Below are 14,608 nucleotides of genomic sequence, written 5' to 3'. Positions count from 1 at the left end.
TGGGTGCCCCGTATGGAAGGCTTGTTACACATGAAACAGTTCTAAAATTATGATTTTGTCACTACGTGGTTGACTGTTGTATCAATGCAATACAGAAAAAAAAGAAAAAAAAAGCTTCGTGGCGTAGTGGTTAGCGCCACGCGTTCAGAAGCGAGGGGTCGCTGGTTCGATTCCGCTACGGCCACAGCTCTCGGAATTTTTTTTCTCGTAAAAGTAGACGTGGCTACCTACTACGACGACTACTACTACTACAGAGGAGGGTGAGACCCACATCCTAAGGAGCTTCGCCCCTAAAACGAAGGTAAATGATCCGCTTTCCTTTATTTTTTTATTGCGATAGCAATTATATGGACACTCAAAAGCAGATTTCTGCCGTCGGCGTCGCCGTGAGGTTCCGTATGACGTCATTTGGAGAAGAAATCGTCGGGGTAAGTGGTTCTTGAGGGAAAGGGAAAGGTTGGCGCTATCTTCTGCCGGTAAGTGGTTCTTGAGGGAAAGGGAAAGGTTGGCGCTATCTTCTGCAGCCCTTGAGGGAGCACGGCTCAGCGCCAATTCGCCGAACGCTGTATGTGCGAGTGAAAGGGCGCGAGGGGCACGCGCTTTCACGGGGAGTGAACGCACGGCGGAGAACAAACGCGCGTTCTGCGCCGTGCTCCCTTAAGGGCTGCAGAATTGAGCGTCTCTTTCCTCCTTTGCAATCACCATATATGTAGAGCAAACGCGCCTTCTTCCGACTTGCGAGAGGCCGTGGGGGAGGCGGGGAGGGGGAGGGGGAGGGAAGGGAGGCGACGTTTAACTGCGGCACCAAGTGCCTATTTATATAAGATGCTCCGGCAACAGTCACCAACGCCGCACGCATTTTGAGCGAACGCGGGCAAAACGCCGACGGCGTCGACAGCAGTTCTGCGTGTTGCCGGTGCTGCAGCATGTCCAAGTTTATACAGCTGATAAAGCTAATATCATTACTCTGTATAGCTCTCTACAAATTGGCTATCGCAATTGATGATTCGCCTTTTAGGTGAAACTGCGACAACTTTTTGTAGATGACGCCGGAATCCCAGCGTCCGTAGCGCCGCTGCCTCAGCGTGAAAATCGGGGATTTCAAAGTATGTTTTCACATTTGGGTGGTTTGGGCGCAGTAAATTCCTTGAAAATGGGTAAGCTCAGTATTTGGTTTTCATAACAAATTGCGGTGAAGAATAACCTAAGCCTTAGCAGAAACCGTCCTAATGTGTGGCGTCACGGTGAGTTGGTGCGGAAATTTGAAGTGTCCTTGCCACAGGTGTTTCGTTTTGAAGCGAAAGCCTCAAATGACCCATTAAGCAAAAAAGCCGGCGTCTGCCGTCTTTAGCAGCGAAACGGCACCTAAGTCCCATTGGCTGCGACGGCACGTCCCGAGCGCGCCTCGACGGAGCAGAGCGGGCGAAAAGGAACACCCGCTGTCGTGATAGAGCGCCAAGTGTTGAGTGAGGAGACAGGGTATCGCCCCGACGGACGCTACGTCACCCTGGATTTCGCTCTCGGAAGCCCGAGTTATCTGCGCGTTCCTTGTCCGCGCAAGCTCTCGCCTGCGGTCTAACTACGCCTCTTTAAGGCCAAATCAAAACGCTCCAAGCGTCTCAACACGCTCGCTTGCCCGCGAGGAGTTCAAAACTCAAAGGAAGATCAGCAGCGTTCAATTGTACGTTAATGCTTTCGTATTCACAAATCATAAAAAGTGTTTAGGTGTTCTCGAAGATTTTCATTTTGTTTCCATTTTTTTCTTATCAAACATCATGTCATCGTAAGTATGCCTTTTTTGGTATTTAAAAGTGTTTCTTTTACGAATACGGTTGAACTTTTTTTTCCTCAGAGCCCTATTTAGCCCCATTCATTGAACTTTATTTAGAAATCGACATTTTATGAACGCCTCCGGATCTCTAAGCTTTGTACCGATAAATACGTTCTGATGAGTGGTATACAAATGACCTGCAGGAAATTGTGGACATGAAAGTGGGCTAAATTTACTAAGAAAGCTCCCTAATTTCGCTAGAAGCTTTCAACTAATACGTAACACTGGCGGCTCGTTTCTGATCAAAGGCTCTGAATTGTGCGTCCATATGTATGTTAGCCAGAAGCAGGCCGCACATGCCAATCTGCTTGCAAATCTACGAACTGTTACTGGCAGCATTGGGAAGAGCGAATGGTACACGCTGACATTATCGCTATGAGCATGGTTGGGAAAAATAAAACAGAAGAAAGGCAGAGAGGTTAACAAGAATAACTGGCCGGTTGGCTACTTCCCCCTGGTGGGAAACTTAAAGAGTAGAATAGATATGAAGAAAATTATTCAATATATATGAAAATCATTTATTCGCGTGAGCTAAAAGAGGCATCAGACAATGATTAAATGAAAATAGCAATGGCAATATTAAAAAGACAAACAGTGATTTGTTCTAAGCTGCCTAGGCGTCTCTAATCTTACTAAACACAAACGTAATCAAGCTTCGTAAGCAAAATCGGTTTCACCACGGTACTCTGAGACAGACAGACGGACAGACAAAGAACTTTATTGAAGGTCCTGAGAAGCACGGTTGCCAAGGCGACGAAGCCGCGGGCCACACCCACGTCAGCACGGGGAGATCAAGCTCTAGCGTCGCATCGTGGGCTCTCTGGACAGCCCAAACTTGCAGTTACTGGTCGGAGCTCCGAAGAGCAGAGCTCCACTGCTCGGAAGCGCATCGATGCGGGCCCCTCTGTAACGTGGGGCATCCCCAGAGCGTGTAGTCCAAAGTACTACGTTGTCCGCAGCTGGGGCAGTCTGGTACTCTCAGAAAAGAAACGAAGCCTTTAAAAAGGAAAATTTGCAGAAGCATGCCATTGAAAACAAAAAAGAAGCATATTCAAGAGTTATACTGGCAACTGCAAAATAAGGATAATTAAATGAGTTAAACAAAACTATAGTGGACCCTCGTCCAACTGTTTATGCTTGTGCTCGGGTAATCAACTTCTGCGCTAGTATGGAGGTAAAGGTTGCTGTTTTTCGCTTCGAAAGCAGGTAGTTTTTTAGAACATTTGCATACAGATGCTGCACAGCAGGATATGAGAGAGAATAAAACATTTATCGGTGAAAAATTAATAGTCATCTTGTGGTTGGACCTCCTAGCCCGGAAGACCATTGACTTTTTGCCGCCGTCCGCACTGAGTTGACCAGGGCTTGTTGCTGTTCTGGGTCCGAGCTGGACAGGGTCGCCTCCCACTCGACAATCATCGGATTATGCTTGGCAGATATTTTCGGATTCTCTTGGCAAGCCCCAACCATGTGGTATAACGTGGCCGTCTGGGGACAGAATTTACATTGCGGATTGTACGTCGTAGTATCTATCTTTGATAACACATATGGATTCGGAAAGTACAATGTTTGTAAGCGTCTCCATGCTACCTGCGTTGCTTTATCTAATTTGGGATCAGTCGTCGGTAAAGTGCGTCTACTAAGCCGGAGGTTTTGAAGGATCTCAGAATTTGAAAGGAGGGTCTGGGGACCGTCCTGGTCAGCGAGAAGTTGTGCTGTGGATGAATCGGCGGAGTCCCGGTGTAAAAGTTCTCGGGCGGAGGCATGAGCAATCTGATTGCCTCGAGCTCCCGCGGGCCCTGGTACCCACATCAGCGGTTTCCACTGTCCCTCTTGACGATTGACCGCAGCCTGTTGCAGTCTTGGCTGTGCGAGGCGGCCGACTTGACCTCTTGTGACGTTACGATACCCCGCCTGGGAATCCGTGAGGACAGAGGTGGCTCTTGGATTACACATAGCTAAGTCTACACCGGCCTCTTCTATGACTCTGATGTCTATTCCGGTGGCCGAGATGCAGTCTACCAGCTGTCCAGTGTGTACAACGGTTGCCATGGAGTGGTTGTGCAGGGGCCCGGCAGCATCTACAAAGGAGGCGCCTGCTTGATCCGAATACTTGTTGTAGGCTTTGGCTATAGCAGCTCTCCTGTTTTCGTGGTGGACGGGGTGCATATTACGTGGCAACGGGCGAGTGATGTTATCCTGCTGCCATTATGGTGGTAGTGATCACTTGCTGGCCACCTGCGTGGGTGAATGATGCCCAGTGCTTCTAGCTTGGAGCGACCTGCTTTGGTGGGTGCGAGCCGAATTATAGGAGGGAAAACGTCATGAAAGGCCCCAAATATATATTACGCGCTCGATGTCATTTGACCTTGATCTGATAATAAGCATATATGGTTTTGCTTTTCTTAATATAATAGGCGTCAGAAACTACCGTGAGATAGTACAGCAAACACAATATGCAATCTACTTGCTTCTGTTTACGCGCCATACCAAGTTTATGCTAATTCTGATGAAAAATATTTATTTTCGATGGAAATAGTCGTTGACGGTGAACATTTCTTAAAAAAAACAGACCTTTTTAGGTTGTATGAGTAATAGCGGTGAAAAACAGAAATAATACAGGCAAGCAACTGGCAAACATCACAGCGCCTGTTACAACGAGGTGACATAGGAAACTGGGTGCCCCGTTAGCTTTGCATAAAACAGTGTCACTCTCAAAGAAGCTCAGAGGACTATTCCTAGTTGAAAACTTTTTTACAATATCAGGTAGAACGACTTGAAAGACCGTCGGTCATAGCAATTTTTGGCCGGCTCTACGGGGATAACCCGTTGCGATTCTGTACACCAATAAAATTTCTCTATCTCGGGAGCACAATCAGGAACTCCCACCATTTGATATTTTTTTGCCGTAAGACAGGGCGACTAAAAATGAACGCTGTCGTTTCACGGCGAACAGCAGAACGTCCTAACCACCGAGCAAACGTTACAGACAACACCTTAAAACCATTTGCATAAAGGAAACGAACACATGCTGTCTTATAAACGTACAGGAAATAACATTAGTTATACCTTCTCTTAGTGTTGACTAAGTTAGTGAAGTGCTGGAACCTGGTCAGCACTTTAAGTGAGAACACAGAAGTTCATAAGAGCAGAAACTAGAATGGTACCAGTAATAATCTAATTTATTCTGACGGCTAATATTCTAACCACCGTAACAAAGAATTTCGAGGAAAAATGAACAACACGACAAATTATATTATTACGAAAAACTGCTAACGATAGAACAAAAATAGAGCTAAAGTCAGTAGCAAGCCAGAAAGGCCCTGCCTTGCATAAGCGTTACACGAAATGGTGCTGGAGCGCTTCCACCATGTTGAGTTGACCACTAAAGCAGCGTAGAGCCCTGAAAAAGGAGCGTTAGCGGCGAAAGCAGTACAAAAAAAGTCTTCGAGCAGAGTCTTACAAGGCATAAGAAGGTACTGGGAGAGGCAGTATATCCAAGCATGAATTATGTACGCCTGGTTGGCCCCGCAGTTTTCTTTGTGTTCGAAATAAAGCTGGATAGCCACAGATTCGTGATAAAATTGCTCACCTAGGCTCGACGTTTCCTTCTGATGAAGAATATTGGGTACTTCCTTGCATCTTGTTCTCGACGGCACTTTCTCGTATGGACACACTGGTCTTACGCCACAGTAAGAAGAACATGGCAGTCCGGTTATTCAAAGCGCACGTAGTAGTAGTTAGTCGAAATAGTGCCCTGAAATGTTCGTCTGTAGTTTCGAAGCACACACGCCGATGAAGCAACAAAAGAGTCGGCCGCCTGCTCCACGAAATTTCAGTAAGAGATAGTGTGGATACGTGTTGAAGCACAATACTAGATTAAAAGCGATATGCTACTCAGGATCCAGTGTCATAATCCCCATCAGTGATTACAATCTACAAATGTGAGCTCCAAAGCCCACGTTTAAAAAATACGCCGAAGAAATAATTCAAGATGACAGTTGACGTTAGCCCTATTAGCATTGAAACAATGCAGCAATACATAGTATTGTCGGCTGTGTTCATGAACAGACATGTGTCACTGGGTATGTGGCTGAATAGGCAACTCACTGCTGGCTGCCTTGAGGACCAGTAGACAACTTCGGCACTGCGCAGGTGATATTGGTATGCGCCCATTGTTGGCCAATCTCTCAGAATACATGCGCCAAGGTGACACAACAGGTATGTAGTACTAAATGTACTGAATCAATAGCGTCCCATTCACAACAAACACCTTCGTATCCGAGCGCGTCCAGTTATTCGAAAGCCACACAAACGTAGTTGCACATAGGATTCTACAGAGTTTCTTCAGGGGTTTAGTAATTACAACAAAACATACTGTGAGAATGTTTTTTAAATCATTGTGGTTTTCAGAGAGATTGTCAGTTCGTGTGTCTGCGGGGTTATTACGGCATGTCTGTACAATGCAAAACTTCCGATGGTATTAACCTCGGAATTTCTCGTGACATAGATGCTGCCTAATTTCTTTTAACTCAATGATGATATTTAAGTCTTTTTTCTTGCTTCAACCCGTAATTGTTTAGATAAGAAAGCCATCAACAGCGCATCTGTACCTTTAGTATATGTGGACATTCATATAACGAGTCATACGCGCGTTTTCTCCAGCAACACGAGTGCCGGCGAAAAAGGCGACCGCCATCCTTCTCTTCCGAAGGAGTCCTCCCCCGAAACCAGAGCAGTGGCAGAGGGGGGCAGCAGTAGAAGAAGCCTGTCCTTCCCGGGTGCTCCACCACATCATCTATATCTTCAGACGTCACAACGCTCTCGCAATACCACACGTGTGTCCAAAAGAGCTGGGTGGCGTTCGGCGACCTATGCGCCCGGCACGTCCGTTGCGGGAAAGCACGTGTCCTTTGCATCAACGCCTTCGTATCGGCGGTGAGTGTCTCACCGCCACACAAATGGTCGAAACAGCTGAGGAAAGCTATTCGCTTTAATATCTTTCTTATGCAGTATCTTTTCGTGCCTGCAGCTACCAGCCAATTGTTAGGTCGAACATATTCGTAGCAAAATTGGCTGAATCATGCCAAACATGACTTACGGACGAGATTGTGCATTTCATGTCACATGTACAGCGGCATTGCGTTTTTTTTTTTTTTTTTGAAAGCGAAGCCGTCTATGCGAGCTCTGCCGGACTTTGGAGCCCACCGCCGCTGCTGCCGCCACCGTTGTCGTAGTAGTAGATTTCGCCGAATAGCTGTAAAACGGGACATAGCTCATCTAACAAATCGGCTTATTGTAACCCATCGCTACTACTCCTGCAGATGTAGAGGTACCTCTTAACGGCTCCGTTCTCTAGGGAATAAGGCACAAAAAAATTGTTGGCCCTCCCGTAATGCAGATTGGATGAAAGTATGAAATGGCTAAAGGCAAAGCAGACTGCTTGGAGAGGATATTAGCCTCAATCTTAAAATCGGTGTAGTGAAAGCTCGTACCACACCGCACCACACCGCAGCACCCCATACTGTGCAATGGTCCATATGGACGCTGTCCAGCTACAAGAAGTAAACCGGTTGAAGGCGGCATGACAAGCAGCGAAAGACGCCAAACAGACAGAGCACTGCTCAGCTAGAAGTAGAAAAGCGCCTGAAAGGCACCACGAAGCGTGACGCCATCTCTCGAGGCGACGCGAAACCTGCGCCGCGGAGCTCACAGACAACTGTATTTGAAAAGAGCACAGTCAACCCTGTCTCAGCGTCAAAAGATGCCAATTAAGTGGTTGCGGTGGTGGTGGTGGTGTTGAAGCAGGCGGGGTTAGCCTGGCATACATAGCCGGCAATTGTTCCGCCTGATCCTCCTTCGAGTTGAGATCAGGGGTGTGTCACCAGGTGTCGTTGAGCCCCGTGTCTCGCAGGAAGGCTATCAGAAGTCGTTGCGCTCTCTTCCTGATTGTCGCAGGTCCTCCGGGGAAAACGACGTCTTCAAAGGTACTGTGCGTAAGACCGCTCTTTTGTAGGCTGTCGACCATCGCTTTTCTTTCTGTGTCAAACTGCGGGCATATCCAAATGAAATGTTCGATGTCACCAATGTCACCACAGAAAGCACAGAATGGGGATGCGCGAAGCCCAGTTTTGAATAACCAAGCTGGGGTGTACGCGGAATCGGTTCTGATGCGGTATAAAAGCGGCGCTTCTTCGCGGGTAAATCCATGAGTCACACAGGCTTCGTGGGGATTCTTGTGGATCTCCCTAAAGTGAAGGCGGATTGCACCCTTAGGGTTCTGAAAAGCTTTTGGAGCTTTCACTTTTGGGACACATGTCAGCGCTAGGCGGGCAAGGGAGTCAGCTTTCTTGTTTCCATCAATTCCTACGTGTGATGGTATCCACTGGAATCTTATGTTAAATCCTTTGCTTGTCAGATCGTTAATCAGTGCCAGAGATTGCCTTGTAAATTTCTCTAAAGGTAGGCCACGATGTAATCTCTGTAACGCTGACTTGGAATCCGTCAGCACCACGACATCTCGTGTAGAAAAGGCCCGTAGTTTCCGCAAAGCCGCGGTGATTGCGGCGCTTTCTACTGTTGTAGAGGAGACAACGCGATCCAGTCGGCCAGACCATGACACATCAAGGGATGGTATGCAGAAAGCCGCTGCGCAGCTATCTGTTTGTGCGCACACCGAACCATCTGTGTACACTTGTAGGTGGCTTTGAAACACTGTGCTCAAGTGTTCCAGCACAATAAACTTTGCTTCTGCAGTTGAAATGGTGCGTTTCGCCGGTAGGTGGGGTACACTGAGGCTGCAGGTAACGTCCGAAAAGGACCATGACGGATCAGGGCGACTTCGTTTAGGCCATTGCAATCCTAAAAATCGGAAAGTATTCAGCGCCGCATGAAAAAGGGAGCGAGTTCTTGCTCTTAGCCGCCGGAGAAGCGCCGTGCCTGCGCAGGACACACCCAGCCTTAATAGCTGCATCAGCAACGCCTGAGATGCCAAGAGGAGGAGTGGAAGAGACTGTGCCTCATTAGTGACTTTCATGTTTGAAGCCGTCTGTGGAACTCCCATCGCCAAGCGAAGTCCCTTTCTGTGCACAGCCCCCAAGCGCTCGAATTGACTCGATGACGGTGATATCAGGGGGAGCTGATAGAGAATGCGGCTTGTTATCAGTGCAGCGTTCAGTTTAAGCATGGCCATAGGGTTGTTTCCCCAACGTACACCTGCCAATCGACGAAGTGCGTTGACTCTTTGCACTGATGCAGCCACAACACTTTCGACCGCACGACGCCATAGTAGCTTGCTGTCGATGGTGACGCCCAGGAATCGAACATGATTTGCACGACGAATTGAATGCCCTCTGATGTTCAGCGTCAGGTGTGTTGACTTGCGTCTCACTCCCGGGAAAAGCATGAAGGCAGATTTTTCCGCTGATAAAGATAGGCCAAGCGTCGATAAGTGGCGTTCGATGGTGGTGATTGCGCCCTGGGCTATCCGGGCCAACCGTTTGTGTTGGTACCCCGAGATCCAAATGCAGATGTCATCTGCGTAGATAGACATTTTAACTGCCGTCCGACCTACTTTCAGTGCATCTGGAAGGCTGGCCATGGCAACGTTAAAAAGCAAGGGAGATAGGACGCTTCCTTGTGGGACACCGAGGGAAATTCGTCGTTTATCACTCATTATACTTCCGAGCTTAACTTGGACACATCGATCTCTGAGAAATTCATGGACGAATCGAAGAGCATTTCCCAAGACGCTCATGTTTTGGAGTCCGTTGATGATGCCTGTATGAAGCACACAGTCGTATGCCTTGGCAACATCCATAAAGATGGCGAGTGTGGAAAGGCCGTCTGCGCGATGGGCTCGATATGGCTTAGTAAATCCAAGACACTGTCCTGGGCACTCAACCGTGGACGAAAGCCGGTCATGCACGATGGCAGTCTAGTTCCTTGCTCAAGATACCACGTTAGCCTCGTACATACTACTCTTTCCATCAACTTTGATACGCATGATGTTAGCGATACTGGCCGATATGAGGCGAGGTTCGCAGGATCCTTTCCGGACTTGAGTACTGGCACCACCCATGCTATCTTCCACGTTTCTGGAATCTCTCCTGTGCTCCAGACATGATTAAATATGTCCAGAAGGGCTCGTCTTCGTTCGTATGGCAGATTTGTCAGCATCTGATTGCTGATCGAATCGGGACCCACAGCGCAGCGTCTTCTTAACTTGCTAAGCGCCAAATCCAACTCACGGAAAGTGAATGGCGCATCCATGGCATGGAATGCTTGCGACAACATAGGGTTCGACACTCCTGCTGATCTGCCAGATGTGTAAACGTCTGCAAAATCTTTTGCAAGGGTTTGCAAATATTTTCCTTGCTTTAAAGCAAGTGCTTCGAATGGCTTGTGCGGGCGAATCTTTCCGGATAGGCTATTTATTACTCCCCATATCCTTGTCATGGGTGTAAACGCCGATAAGCTCTCACAGAAAGCAGCCCACTGAACTCGTCTTAGCCTTTTTGTGTGACGACGGATGACAGCGTTTATCCTGTTGTAATCCGTTTTTGCAGAGGGATTTCCCGTTTTTCTCATTAGCTTGCGCTCCGCTCTCCTACGCGCTGCGCAGAGGTTCTTTAGTTTCAAATCAGGAATAGGGAAATGATCTGGCAGTTTCAACATTGAGGTAGCCACTCTCTTGCTCCGCAGCATATCTGCGAACAGCTCACCAGGGGATTCATCCAACGCTTCTCTGTATGTGTCCCAGCGTGTCACAGCACAGAATTGTCTACCAGCAGTGTGAAATCCGGTGATGTTGGTGAAGATCGGAAAATGGTCGCTGCCCATCCTGTCTGGGGCCGTTGTTGACGATACGCAGAGGTCTGTAGAATGGATCACGACGTCTATGGCACTCCATGAATCTGGTGGTCTGAAGAAAGTCGGCTTGCCATCGTTCGCGATACATAAGTCAGCAGCATCCGCGGCAGCGACAAGTTCCTTGCCTCGGAAATCTGTAATCTTATCTCCCCAAAGCGAATGATGTGCGTTAAAATCGCCACAGATTATTCTAGGAGAGGGGCAACGAATACAAAGGTCCTTTATAAACGCCTCCATGGAGACCTTCCTGCGTGGACTTATATACACCGACACCACACTGAGTTTTCGGTTTCCTAGGCACACTTTCACAGCGGTGACTTCCAAGTAGGTAGAACAAAGGTCTTGCACTCGTAAGGCGACGTGAGGTATTTCTCGCCTGATGTATATCATCGCACTTCCATTGGCGAATGACGGTATACTCGGATTTCCATGTCTGATGTATCCTGGGATCGTCCTTCCATTAGGGAGACCAGCCTCCGAGAGGGCTAGGATTGGTATAGGTATGTCTCGAAGGAAAAGGCTAAGTTCACACAGACGCTGTTGAATACCCGCGCAGTTCCATTGCATTATTAGGGGCACTTTTGGACGACGGAGTGGACCAAGTGGGCGAGAAATTCCCATTATGCTACTGAGGGTATGTGGAAGTAGAGCAGAGTATTACTGACTCAAGAGCCAGCACTGCTTCCAGCATATCCTTCGTTGAACTCGTAGGCATCTTCGCAACGTGGGAACGTAGTGCCGTGAACAAAGCGCGTATCACATGCTGGCAGTTTTCCAGCTGACTGCTTCCAAGTGGTGCTTGAAGTCGGTTCACTGCGGCCGCATAGGTGCGCTTTCGGACTCTTTTGCAACAGGTTTCTCAGCGGCGGTGACTGTTTGCGTTGGCTCAATAACTTCGTTTATCGGTGTGAGGCGCGGGAAATGAGAAGCGTACTCTCTTTCCAAACCAGTTAGTTGTGGCGCGCTGAGTGTCTTCTTCGTGTTCGATGGTGCGCTTGCATTCTTTGGACCCAAAACAAACATCTTGTTCCTTCGTTGAGCAGCTGTCCGCGCAGGACAATGACCGTAGCTAGCAGGATGGTCGCCGCCGCAGTTTGCACACACAGAGTTTTCTTTACTTGCACACGTCTTAAAATCATGAGGTCCCCCACAGCGCTTGCACCTCTGTTCCCCACGACAGTACTTAGCGATATGTCCGAAGCGCTGGCTCTTAAAACAGCGCGGTGGTGTCTACACGTAGTCGATAAGCTCGTGTCTGGTGAAACCAAGGTTGATCTTCTCCGGGCGTTCAGAATTTGGAGCAAATGTGAGAACCACCGAGTTAGTGCGCCTTGACTCCCATTCAGATGACGAGGTTTGGACCCGACGGATGATTCTCCTTGCATGAAATACTCCCTGAGGTCTCAGGAAGGTGAGCAGCTCTTCATCCGAGTACCATTTTGGGACTCCTCTAACAATGCACATGTTTTTCATATAACTGTGTGCCGATATTCTTGGTCTCTATAAGGATGTTGGCTTGTCCTTCTGTCTCAACATCTAAGAGCAATGCCCCCTGTGCTGTGAAGTGACTCTTCACTGGTGGTCCACCGAGAATCGTTTCAAGCTCAGAATACAGGGGAATAGGGTTCACTTGCCTTAAATCAGCTCTTTCGGATGCTGCAGTGATTAACACTGGAATGCCCTCCGCCATGTCTTTACGATGGCGCACAATTCGGAAACCACCTTCGTCCATGTCGAGGTCTGAAAGGTTCGCCACGTTGTCATCCTCGATGATTGTTGACTCGTCTTCAGAGTCACCAGTGTCTTGTCGCTTGCAGTCAGGCTGGCTTGTACAAACCAGCTGGCGTTTCTGACCCGGTGTCACCCCTTGGGAGGTCATGGCGGAGTGCTCGTCGGTGCCAGCTTGGATCCTAGCACCTTGCGAGGCGGCGGCTGGCGCAGCACCCGTCGGTCTCCGATACGGAAGGTACCTTTTCGAGTCGACCGACGTGGTGAACAGTTATTACCAGAAAATAGCAATAATAACGATAAATGTAGCCAGAGCTACTCAGACAGGCTAGCAGCAGCTTCGTCGTCTTCTTCCTATGCCAATTAAGTGCATTAAGATGCCAATTAAGTGTATGCTGCCCTGTATGTGCCTTTTGAACGTCATTATTGGCCATTATGCCAATTAAGTGCATTAAGATGCCAATTAAGTGTATGCTGCCCTGCATGTGCCTTTCGAACGTCATTATTGGAAATGACAAATAAACTTTCAGTGTACTAGAAGGTACACCTCGAGTGATGTTGTGAACAATCATTACGAAAAACTCAGGAGTAATACTTGTGTAACTTGTTTGGGCAGTAACTAGCGTATGTAATGTGGCTCCTGTACAAAGGGTTGGGTGCCAGAGACCGCATTTTTTAACGTTTCACTGGTTGCCCTGATGATCTCGTTTTGTTTTCGCAACGATGTCCGAATGTTCTCATTTGAGTGACAGGATAATGGCTCTGGCAATTTGGCTCGAGGTCGCTTGAAGGTCGCCGACAACGGGAGCTAAAATTATTTCATACTTAACAAGAAACGGTATCTAATTTTCGTCAGTGCGCGGTAAAGAAACGCCTTAAAGCGCATTTTTTTATTAAATCGAATTCTTCTATGCAGTTTCTTCCGAGATTTGGCTCATCTGGTAGGTAGGGTTTTTGCCGAGAAAAGTGGACAGCTCCTGGAGATTACGGAACAGTTATTCTGGGTGATTCGGCAGATGGCGTGATGAAATGTGTATGACGTAGATTTCGCGGTCGGGGTTTCCCTGTCTTATAGTATTGGAGGCCAGGCCCACGATTTGTATGGTACAAAATGCGTAGCAGAAGCGTAGCGCTTATTTACCCACGTGACCAAAGCTTCAATTGACCTACATTTATTTAAAAAATTGGTTTGGGTTTGCACATTCGTTTCTTCATCTATAAGCACGCAAGACGATTGTGGTTTATGGCGTGGTTAAAGCAAGCGCTCAGAACGTCATAGGCACTTGCTGTGTCTTTCAGTTCCACAAAGCGCCTAATTTATTCAATCAAACAATCATTTAATATTGCTACAGCAATTATATGGACACTCCAAGCGCATTCCTGCCGTCGCTGTCGTCGTCGCCGTGAGGTTCCGTGTAACGTTCAACGCTGATAAACTCGTCGCCGTTCGCCGTATGATGCATGTGCGAGTGAAAGCGCGCAAGGGACGCGTGCTTTCACGGAGAGCGAACGCACGGCGCAGAGCAAACACGACGTCTCCGGTCGTGCGAAAGGCCGTAGGGGGATGGGAGGGAGGGAGGGGAGGCGACGTTTAGCTGTGGCACTAAATGCGCGACCGGGCGCAAGGGGAACTGGCGACTCAATCTCCCACGCGAAAGAGGAAAGCGGAAAGGCAGCGCGGGAGGGAGCGTGCACGGCTTCCACTCTGCCAGTAACTGCGTACATTGCGCGGCTGAGGGCTGTCGCGCGCGACGTATCTTGAAAGCGATTTCTACACGGCTCTTACATTTGTATGCGCTGTGCTTTCGCCGCTGAGTTTCCGTTGAAGTGATAGACCGCACGAACCTTCGGTCACTGCTCCTGCTGCGCTTGCTGACGCCAGTGTTTTCACAGTTATTGCCTGCGGTCATCGAGTGTGATCAATTCATGTTTGCTTGAGCGCGCTGACACCATGCTTGTTAATTCAGTTAGTAAGCGAATGTGTCCAGTTTATGCAGCCCATAAAACTGCTTCCTTACTACGTATACTCTACTAGTAAATTCGCTATCGCAATTGATGCTTCGCCTTTCGGGCGAAGCTCTGACTTTGATTATTTTTAGACATTAATGCAATCACAAAGTACATGTAGTAATACAGAACGAGGTCCCAAATTAAGAACTGTCAGGGGAACCTCCTGTT

Source organism: Dermacentor silvarum, chromosome 2 (genome assembly GCF_013339745.2).
Source record: "Dermacentor silvarum isolate Dsil-2018 chromosome 2, BIME_Dsil_1.4, whole genome shotgun sequence".
Taxonomy (NCBI): domain Eukaryota; kingdom Metazoa; phylum Arthropoda; class Arachnida; order Ixodida; family Ixodidae; genus Dermacentor; species Dermacentor silvarum.
This window is presented reverse-complemented; position numbering follows the sequence as displayed.